A 12209-nucleotide genomic window follows, 5' to 3' on the forward strand; every position below is an offset into this window, starting at 1 on the left:
GAAGAAATAGTAATGGTATACTAGTATGTTTATGTTTTTGAAATTATGATTTTTCCTTGTAAATTGGATTTCTGAAAATAAGGAACGGGGTGGGTCGGATGAATTTGATCGTATATGAACTGGATTTTAAAATACGTGTATATACTGTACTGACGATAATTTTACAAAATTAAGTAGTTGCTTTAAGGCAAACAGTACATGTTCACAAGTGGCAGTAAAGCTGTATTTTAATAGCTGTCCGGAAATTTTTCATCAACCAATTTCACAGTCTGTATTGAACCGACATTCAGGACGTCATGCTCATATCCCGTAATAATTGCTTGAAATTTTAAAAAATGCCCATTTTCACCTGCATAATAGGCTTTTTTCCCTATATATTGCCGACAATGCAAAATGAAACATTTTTAAAAATAATTTATACACATTTTAATTTTACGACAGTTAACCTTATCTTTGGAATTTATATTTATATATTTTTAAAGGGGGTGTCGCTTCTTATGTCTCATATTAATCAAAATCTTAAAACCAATGTCTTTAGATTCTTTGATTTACTTATCCATAACTTTCCGAAAAATAATACTTTCTAAGTAAAGTTGTTATCCAGAGATAATATGATTAAAGACCTACCATATTTTTTTTTAATTTATTCTGCCCCCATTCCGGCAATTACGGCATGCCTTTACCTGCAGCTAGCCTTTTTCTATCGGTGACGTCACTGTTTCCATATATGGTCATGTCAAAATTCGACAAACTTGTAGACTTTACATTTGTTGATTTGCAACATGTCAGCCATGATATTTCAGAAAACGGAAATACAAATGCAGAGACTACAGATGGAAAGTTTGTATTATAGTGGCAGGTTACATGTAAATAACAAACAGCATTTTACAGCTGCAATTAGCATATGTAGGAAAAAGTAGATTGAAGGCCTGCGGTGTCAACTCTAAAGTGTTTATCCCTGAGTTTTATAGGTTACACGATCAGAATTACACATATCCATACTCATACTCACACACCAACACGATTACATATTCGGATTTACAAGTTGACATGTCTGGATTTTTGAACACGATTACCCTCCATAATTTCGGGCTTGTTTATTGAAAATGCAAGTAGGTATTTGATTAATTTCACAGTAATAACTTATCAGTTAAAATTGAAGTATACCTTACGGACATTATCACACAAGTGTTGAAATACCAAGGTGTAAGCAAGTACGCTCGTGCATGCATTTTGTAGTTTATTTGCAAAATGCCTTAATTTATAAGTATAGATATATTTCTATATACTGACATTTCATGAGAGCTGTACAACAATTGTTTCCATTTTGTTTCCTCTTCAGTAAAAACATTCTTTACAACTTGTTTTGAAAATAAAGTTTTGTTGTAAACACTATCTGCATATACGGAAAAGGATTTGACAAATCATACTCAATAGCTGTCTTTAGAATAGTCTTGGAAACAGTGTTTTTATCTGGAACATCCTTGGAAGATAACAGTATGAAAACTTTATTATGAACAGTGGTTTTGTCCGTTCTCATTAGTGTACTAAGAAATAGAAGGCGGCATTTATCTATAGATTTGATGTACAGGATGGAGAAGGCCAGTATTTCGAGAGTCCTTGAACAAATCTTGAGAAATGACGTTGGGTATATTCCAGTCTATACTTGTCCTTTTTGTAAAATCAGCCCAAAGTTCACATGAATAAAGAGAAGATGGAATAACGATTCTTTTCCAAATTTTGGTTTATACAACTGAGTTTATTTGGGAATTATTAACGCCAACAGGACGGAGTGAATGCATTTTACTTCTTGCGTTTTTGCAAGCTTGTTCTACAAGTATGTCACTTTTCAGATTAGCGTGCATTAAACAGCTAGCATAAATAACATTAATGCAATTGCATTGCTAAAGAGCTGTACAAGAAATTTCAATGAAACGTGTGACTGTTTTTAAATACAATAAAAGCACTTTTATTTTGATTATACTGTAATCTCCATTTTAAGCATATAATTCCACAAGAAATAATAATTCTTGAAAAGATCGAGGCGAGTTGCTTATTAATGCTATATCATTGGCAAGCAGAATCCCTAAAATATACAAGCTGCCCATCAGTACACCATTGGTAGATTTACATAGTTCATACAATAACTCATATATAAACAATTTTATATATATATATATATATATATATATATATATATATATATATATATATATATATATATATATATATATCTATCTATCTATCTATCTATCTATCTATCTATCTATCTATCTATCTATCTATCTATCTAAACAATAAATATAAAAGTGCTGAGCATTGTACCTTGACCAACACTTTGAGATATTTTAAAGACCGTGAAAATAAGCATCGCCTTCAAATTTACCTGGTCAGTGTGCCCCTGTCAATCAACTGAATTGAGGCCCCAGATTGGATGTTAGAAAATGATTGACATTCGTTTATTCGTCCTCTGTATACCATGTCTAGCGCTCGCGACGATCGTGCAATTACCTTTTGTCTTTTGATGGATACCGTGACGATAAAACGCAATGTCTTGATAATCAAATAAAACTACTGTTGACAACGATTAAATTTTCTGCTTTTGAAAATTGTGAACGATATGAATTAAAAATTTACTCGTACTTTATGTACCACACCAAACGCTCTGATCACCTGCAGACACCAAAATCACGTGGCGCCGATCATCTATGAGAACTTTTCTTTATTAATAAAGATGTTTGTGAATAATTGAGAATACAGAATTAATTAAAATCAAATATTACGTCCACGATTTATAACTTTAGTTATCATATTTCTTTGAGAATTTTCATGAGCCGAAATTTGAAAAGAAACAAGTACAGACAACTCTGGAACATGCGCAGCAGGTAGAATAATGTGCACTGTAGCAGCTGATCGGAGAAGTAATACGAACGTACATTGTATAAATGTTGTATTGGTATTTGAGGTCGGTACGATGATAACATATTGCATAAAACATTGCGATAAACTCTCACTAGACCCCGTCAGAAACTTGTTAAAACAAACGAAAGATTTTGGCCATGTTGCACGCGGTTATTTCATGCTTTTATATTCAGCTCAACGATCGACAATTTGCTTTTCCGAGTACATATATGAATACAATATTTTTATAGATCATCGAAAAAACTCTGTTGAGTGCATTTTAAACCCCGTGTATATTGACATGCATACACAAGCGAGTGCGTTTCCCTCGGGGCTTCACACCTTTATCGATATAGCTAGGTTCCACCCCTACCTGAAATTGCCTGAGGTAAACTACCCGGTTAAAAACCTCGGCCTTTAAAGAGTCCAGAATTGACTCCAGCAAAAGATACAAAACATTTGCTATCATATTACCAATTTTTCAAAATTGTCCACAAGGTATTGTCAATTCCAAGTTCATATAACTTATACAAGAGACCATTGTGCCATATTCTATCAAAAGCCTTTTCGTTATCAAGAAATGTACAGAAAACTGGTGATTTACTATTATAATAACCAATGATTTCTTTTATAACATAACAAGCAGGGACAGCACCATGACCAGTTCTAAAACCAAATTGTAATCGATGTGGAAGATAGATTTGTCTATCTAATAAATCATTTTCAATATGAGACAGAATAACCTTCTCAAACAGTTTACTGTGCTGATGTTAAAGTTAATTCTCTATAATTTGTAAGATTACTTTTATCTTTGTTTTTACCTTTGAAGACTGATATAACCTTACCAACTTTAAACAATTCGGGAACATGATATGTGCATGTCTAAGTATCGAATTTAACAAAATACATAATTCATCAACAGTTTTATCGCCACAGAAAATGATATGTTCTTCGTGAGAAAATCTTGACCAGATGCTTTTCTCTTGGATAATGATTAAATTTGATTTCCTCACGTGATATTGAAATTTTAGAATACAATGTTGAGTTGAAATTATTGTCAATATCATGCACAAGCTGGTCAATATGCTGTTTAAATAATGTCTTGTCGAATTTAGTCAGGTCCTGACTTTCCTCTGTTATATTTGAGTAATAGTCTTTCCACAATTTACACATGGCAAGTATGTTGTTTACGGACTTGTCTTGATATGATAACTAGGAATTTTGGCTGAAAATCGTTTCAGGTTTTTTCTATGCCGTCTTGTAGAATTTTCCTAGACCATTTCTGTTGCCTTGTCGATCTAAAAAAATACGGACTGCTGCAATTGTTTTGCCGACTGTCGGTGTAATCTTCGAAAGTTTCGCTTTGCTCTCTTATAGGTTAAAAATGAGCTTGCATCTTTTGACCTCGGTGACCCGTCAGCTTTCCATGATCAGCGGGCATCTCTCATATCATAGTGAGCTTGGTGTAGACTGTTTTCTTTCCAATCTGGTTTTAAGAGATGTCTAAACTTTCCGTGTGGAATATGTTGGTCGGATGCTGTTAGTAGAGAAACTGTAATTTTCATCAGATGTTGATCGATGTCATTATTGCGGTATGTATCTTCCTGTAATTAGCAAAGATAGTTGTCACACTTGTTTTTATTGGAATTCAGATTATCGGAATTTGCAACATTCCATTTGGGTATAATTCTCGATAGATTAAAGGAAGTTTGTGTTTTAAAGCTTGTTTAAAGCCAATTTCTGCAAAAACTGGAAAATGATCTGAAATGTCATAATTTTATTCTGAGTAAATTTCTTTGTGCATAATTTTTGAGTTCAGCCATTCTGGTACAAAAATGTAGTCTAATAAAGTTTGGGATTTTCTATCTTTTAACTGATACGAAAACACTTCATCGGATTCAAACGTATTACACAAGTGTCGTTCAGTGACGCAATCGACTAATAGTTTAGATTTCAAGCTACTGTGTTTGTTAATTATGTCTGTATTACAATACCCACATAAAACAACAGGCCCGGTTTCGCATAGCTAATCATAGAGATCAAAAAGTTCTAGAACTTCAAAAGACAGGTTGGTCGAAGGAAGTAGGCAACCAATGATGTATACATGACTTTGTCAGATTGTCAGATTGATTGCAATAATACCTTCACTGGAAAATTCAATCTGATTTAGAATGTAGTCTTCAGATTGTTTTACTATAAAAGCCACGCCTCTTCTGGTAGTATTCTTTGTGGTAACACCATGTTTTGCGAATGTTGTAACTTGATTATCTAAAGAGGTCTCTAGAATTGACACACACCTTTCAGACAGCCAGTGCTCTAATATAAATACATTATCGCTAAACGTTACTACTTGTTTAAGTTCAGTTATGCCACGAAATGCCCCATGTATATTCCATGTACACAGAATCATTAAAATTGAAAGATCTGAGGATGACGGAGCCATTTCATATATTCATGGTTTCATTTCTTACAATCCAGTCTCTGGCTGATATTATATTTGGCCAGAAATAAGTTTTTGAAGTTTTGTTATAATCTTTTTCGTCAATATTTACACTGATAATAAATGTTCGGTATCGTTGTGCAGAGTGATTTGCCAGACGGAAGATGCTAAAACATTGACATTTTTGTTGTGGCAATAGTGAACGATATACCCTTTAACGTTTTCGAAGGTGGTATCACGTGCCTTGATATTAGCAAGGACCGCACGTTTCGAGGGAGATTGCTTTTTGCGAATAAAAGTTTACCCTTTGAAGGAGTTTGAAGAATCTTCTTCTGCAGCAACATCGGTATCAACACCTAAAGCACGATTCCGGTTCGTATACAAGACGAGTGAACTGTACTTGGACGATTTCTGTTTTGGAACGCAATATACGAATGTGATTGTTTGGATTCCGAACAAGGTCTGTTTTTTCTGAGGGAAGTGCACCACCATTACATACGTTACTGAAGGACTATTCTACATCCGCTCGTCTTTATTTGCACTATACGACGTAAAGTTATAACCGGTAAGACTTGGTGGTTTTGTCGCAGTTCCATTCTGTTGACTGATATTAACAGCATTTTCTTGTTCTTCACAAGATGCATCACTGCTGTTGTGTTTTTGACGAAAGATGTGTTTCTCTGAATATTGTATGCTGTTTTGTTCTGTTGGTTTTTCAGATGAATATGTGTTATTTTACCAGTTTGTTTAAAGGTTATTTTGATGTTTGTGTTTCATAATAGGTGTATTATCAAATTAAAGTGTACCACATCTAAATAAGACATATTGTAGTTTATGGCAGCGTTTCTATGTACTATTTGTCATTGGAAGTGTTTTTGGCTTGCGTAGATGATCCAGTGGTTGTTAGTGCGCTGGTGGCACACTGCTAGGAGAGTGGGTTTCGCAGGTCTCGACTGCAACGCCCCAGTCGCTCTATAATATATACTCTATAATGACATTTTTATATAACTATTGTCTTCCCTATGGGCAGGTACATGTAAGTTGTCATTTATTTGTTCACGGGTTGCCCTGAAAATTCAACGATAAGAGGTTGTAATAACTCCGCTCTGATGTAAATAACAAAATAAGCAAAGTCGACATTAATCAGGAAGTTGACGTCTGATTGGTATAAAACTAAATTCCAATATATGGCAGACCTAAACAAAACATGTTACTTCAAGCATCTGCAATGAATAGTTGCTGAGAAATCCTTGACGAAGTATATTAATAAATTTATTAGAAAATTTAGACTGAACAACTTATTTAAAAAATCGTAATTTAACAGGGAGGTACAAAATAAATAACACCATATGGCATACCCAAAAGAACAGTGTGTAAAATTTTAGAAAATATATGATGAAGAGTTGTTGAGAAATATTTGGCGAAAATTTCTGGTAAAAAATTTAGTCTAATAAGAAACAAAGTTGTCATTTAACAGGAAATTGAAGTCTGATTGGTACAAAAAGAATTTCACCATATTTATGACATACTTCGTTAAAGGTTGTGTTAAAATATTAAATATCTATGATGAAAAGTAGCTGAGAAAAAATACGACAGAAGTTTGTTACAAACAGGCACATAGACAGAAACACAAGAGTAAAACAGCATTACCCCTCGCCTTCAGAGCAAGGGTATAATTAATTATTTGTATTGTGTTTATTAGTCCCCTACCGGTTTTCACCGGAGGGGACTATAGCTTTCCTCTGCGTCCGTCAGTCCGTCTGTCTGTCTGTCTGTCCGTCCGTCCGTCTGTATTTCCCACTTCAGTTTTCCACACTTTTTTTCTTTATGCGTTTGAGGAAAAATATGAAATTTGCTGAACAGCTTCAAAATGTCAAACTACAGATCAAGTTTACACTTTTGTAGCGTCTGGTTGACATATTTTTGAGAAAATTAATTTTTTATGTTCCAAATTTTTAATGTTCGGGCTCGTTATCGGGCTCGGTGTGTCTCAAATAAACGAGGAAAGTATGTTGTCAGTAATAATATCGTGCATTACTTGGACCATTCCTTTTACTGTTTCTAACAAACAAATAAGTTATGTGAAATAGTGTCAAGCATTGTGTTGTAAATTTAATCGATAGGGTTTTATGTATTATTACAATCGGGTCCGTTAACAGGTTGGTTTGTTGAGACGGTAAAAAATGATATTCTGCATAACAGTGCATTGTTTTCACAAATTTCTACAAACCGGTAGGGGACGTGTATTGCTTATGCAATACTCTCAGAATGCTTGTTTTAAGTGGTTTTTAGCTCACCCGAGCTGAAAGCTCAAGTGAGCTATTCTGATCACATTTTGTCCGTCGTCCGTCTGTCCGTCTGTCCGTCCGTCGGTCTGTCCGTCTGTTCGTCTGTAAACTTCTTACATTTTGAGCTTCTTCTCTAAAACTGCTTATCCAATTTCAACCAAATTTGGCACAAAGCATCCTTATGGGAGGGCGAATATAAATTGCAAAAATTAAAGTCCGATCTGTATTCAAAGCGGAGAAAACCTTGAAACTGTAGAAAATGGGGGGTGCATTTTTAAAAATCTTCTTCTGAAGAACTACCGAGGCAAATTCAACGTAGTTTAGCATAAATTATCCTTATGGGAAGGAAAATATAAATTGCAAAAATTAAGGGGTAATTTTGTTTCAAATCGAAGTTATTACGAAAATAATAATAAAGGAAAGGCGTGTTTCAATCGGGCTCGGCATCCGGTAAAATGGGTAGGCAAAACTTGGCCTGGGCAAAACAAAAGATTGGCAGTTATTAATCTGCCAATCTCATTAAAATTTTAGGATATTTGATGGACTAGTATATTTGTATTCGCTGTAGATATTGCTGCAAAATAATGCGTATTTGGAATTGACGATTGCCGATCTGCCCCGGCATTTATTTTGCCACGGCCCGGGTTTGCATACCCATTTTACCAAGACTCGTATTCCATACTTCTAAAACGAGGTTCTTTGTTTAAAGCAGCCATGACATTAAACGAAAAAGTGTCGATCTGACTATGATGAATTTGCTTGTTGTGCAACAGTTCGCGTATGAAGGGAAGTTTTGAAACATGAAAAATATATTGGTGCCGCTTTTGTGAAGTAAATTGAGGCTAAATATTTCAATGCGTTGACAGTTTTCACACATGACGTTGGTGTTAGCTTGTTCTGATTTTCGTTTCGTTTTCATTATTTATGCTTTGTAACCTGGAAACTGTCGTCTGTATTTCGTGATTTTTACGTATCAAATCAATCAAGGACTTCGGTAAATCAAACAGTTACGTTAACTGTTTACCTGCGCAAATAAAGCAAAATCTGATGTAGGGGTACTGAAATACAATTCATTCTATCGGTAATTCGGCATTATCTTTTGCGTAATGGTAGATTAATGCAATAGGTTTTGTTGAGATGCTCGGCATTTTCTCTAGTTTATTCAGTTTAAATAGAGTTTGATATCGCTTACGGAAATATGTAGGTATATCCATGTATATATATATGATTCATTTCGAAAAAATAAATTGTGTTCTTTATTTGTTATACATGTAGTGCATGTTGTTTACAATTTCTATTTACTAACCATATTTGAGTGTTAAGCTTCGAATTATAAGCAAGATACAGAGATTTGCTCACAATTCTATGTTTGTACACAGATCTTAAAAGCTAAAGATTAAAAAAGTATAAAAAATTGTCAATATTTTTTACGAAAATTTTCAAAATCTGTTCTTCCAGAAACCCACTTATTGAATTGTAAACTTAACCTTTTTAGCTCACCTGAGGATGGGGCCACAATGGGGGATCGAAGTTTAACATAGGAATATATGCAGTAAATCTTTAAAAATCTTCTTCTCAGAAATTAATCGACCAGGAAAGCTGAAACTTGTGTGGAAGCATCCTCAGGTAGTGTAGATTCAAAGATGTGAAAATCATGACCCCTGGGGGTAGGGTGGGGCCACAATGGAGGGTCGAAGTTTAACATATGAATATAAAAAGTAATTCTTTAAATATCTTCCTCTCAGAAACTAATCGGCCAGGAAAGCTGAAACTTGTGTGGATGCATCCTTAGGTAGTGAAGACTCAAATTTGTGAAAATCATGACCCCCGAGGGTAGGGTGGGGCCACAATAGGGGATCGACGTTTTACATAGGAACATATACAGTAAATCTTTAAAAATCTTCTTCTCAGAAACTAATCAGACAGGAAAGCTGACACTTGTGTGGATGCATCCTCAGGTAGTGTAAATTTTAAAGTTGTGAAAATCATGACCCCCGGGGGTAGGGTGGGGCCACAATGGGGGATCGAAGTTTAACATAGGAATATATACAGTAAATCTTTAAAAATCTTCTTCTCAGAAACTAATTCGCCGGCAAAGCTGGAACGTGTGGAAGCATCCTCAGGTAGTGTAGATTCAAAGTTGTGAAAATCATGACCCCTGGGGGTAGGGTTGGGCCACTATGGCAGGCCGATGTTTTACATAGGAATAAACAGAGTTATTCTTTAAAAATCTTCTTCTCAGAAACTAATCAGCCAGGAAAGCTGAAACTTGTGTGAAAGCATCCTCAGCTAGTGTTGATTCAAAGTTGTGAAAATAATGATCCCCAGGGGTAGGGTGGGGCCACAATGGGGGGGGGGGGTCAAAGTTTAACAAAGGAATATATAGGGTAAATCTTTAAAAATCTTCTCAGAAACTAATCAGCCAGATGATTCTTTATAATTGTTAAGACTTTGGCCCCAGGACAATTCTTTGGCCTCACGAGAAGGTTCAGAGTTTGATGTACGTTTATATCCAATATATAAACTATTGTTAGGGATCTTTTTTAGATCTGCAATACTCAACATATGCTATGACTATAAAATCATCCTGTTAGAAAAGGGACTAATGATTATAAACATAAGAATATCCAGGGGAAAATGGATTTTATTTATACAGGATTTACATGAATTATTGTACATTGTCCAGATAGTTTGTATTATGACTCCATTGAGCTGATTTTATCATACCGCTTGTTCCTCAGGTGGGCAATGTGGCCCATGGGCCTCTTGTTTATCTCTTGTTACCAGACGTCTTCTAGATCAGACATTTACAAATATTATTTTTTTAAGATTAAAACATTTCTTTTCAAATGGGCGTACGCATACCATTTTTATATTATATCTCATATGTTTATTCCTTGTTATCTTTTGCAGAAATCAAAAAGCTACCTATGAACATGTATTAATATAGTCATAAAAATGAGGCAACCATATGCATCCTTTTTGTTAAAAGTACGCCAGAGATACTAGAAAAAAGTTTGTATTTGTGCTACATGTATTTTGTGTATATGGAAAGGAAAAGAAAAACCCTTAAAATCATCGAGGGCTTGCAGGCTTGCATTGATAGTTTCAAATACATTTCTGTTTTTAAAATATTATTCTAGAATTTATTGTTAATAGTTAAAAAGGAGCTTTTTATTTTTGTTTTGTTTATATACATGTTTAAATCACAAAAATAATATCACACTGGAACAGAAATTACTTTATTGCCCCCTCTCCCCGAAATGGGATTTATATGTAGTTAGTCGCTATAATTTATAGTTACTATATTTTTTTGATCATCAGAACATAAACTCATAGTTAAGTTGTTTAGATCACATTACTTCGTTTATATGATATTTCATAGATATTTTGTGGAATATATTACATTAGGACTGATCAAATTTGGTATAATGATCATTACCCCGGCACAGTGTTCTTTCAAGTAGTTTAGCTTACTGTTCCTTGAAATACTTTTTAACATTTGATTGAATTACAATGTAATAGTGCTCTTTCGGTTAACGATGTCTTTCTGTTACAGCTATCAATCGTACTCGTAAAATTAACTACTATTGATCGAGTTTATATTATGCTGTTTGAATGCTATACCATCTAAGACATCTAGTTACATGTATTTTGGTAGTCAGGTTTATTCCTCTTAAACTTTGACGTGAAATGAGCATTTATGATTAAATATTTATTTAGTGAAATTTTACTGTAATATTATTGCTGTGCTAATTGTCAAAAGCGAATAGCTGTAGATACACCAACAGCATTTAATTACGCATTAAAGCCTTTGTTTACTGACTTTTCAGAAAATAGCAGTTTATTTGCAACTATTTCTTATGGCTAAGTTTCGGGAAACAATTGCTGTTTAGATCGAAGTACAAAAAAACGAATGTTATTGTTATTTTCCGCATAGCAAGTATGTAATTATTAATGTAAAACTTGCTAACTTCAAAGGTATCGGCTTGAAAACTCAGGATGGTAAATAAGCACACCGATAACTTTGTTGAACTTAAGTATATAAATCAAGAAAAATCTATAATCTGCTTTCTGTCACATTAAAAATAGCAATTTATCTGAGCTCTATTAACACACTTGTGAAGCTAGCCACTGTGGTATACAATAAGGAAATATCGTTTGGTCGCGTCTTATGATATATTTTGAAGGACTTTTAAATTTCCTTATTCCACGTTTTTGTCTTACACACTTAAGTTTGAACATGCCATTATATATCAATTCTTTCTTAGAATTTGAATTTTGTTTCCTGGATCATAGAAATAAATTCCGGTTTATGAGATCCGGTATTCTAATATATTCCATTTAAAACTAATACAATCATTATCAGGTAACATATTACTACTATTTATAATATATAAAAACACTATAGGTGATTTATACTTTTATACCAATATCAATTTATCCAAGTTTGGGATTTTATAATCTTTTTAACATTTGGGATTTTACTTTAAACAAAGAAGACAAATCGACTGCCAACTTCAATTTAAAAACAGATTTCTTCAAATGAACATACTTAAATTATCAATCATCAGGTAAAC

The sequence above is a fragment of the Magallana gigas genome, chromosome 6, assembly GCF_963853765.1.
Source record: "Magallana gigas chromosome 6, xbMagGiga1.1, whole genome shotgun sequence".
Taxonomy (NCBI): domain Eukaryota; kingdom Metazoa; phylum Mollusca; class Bivalvia; order Ostreida; family Ostreidae; genus Magallana; species Magallana gigas.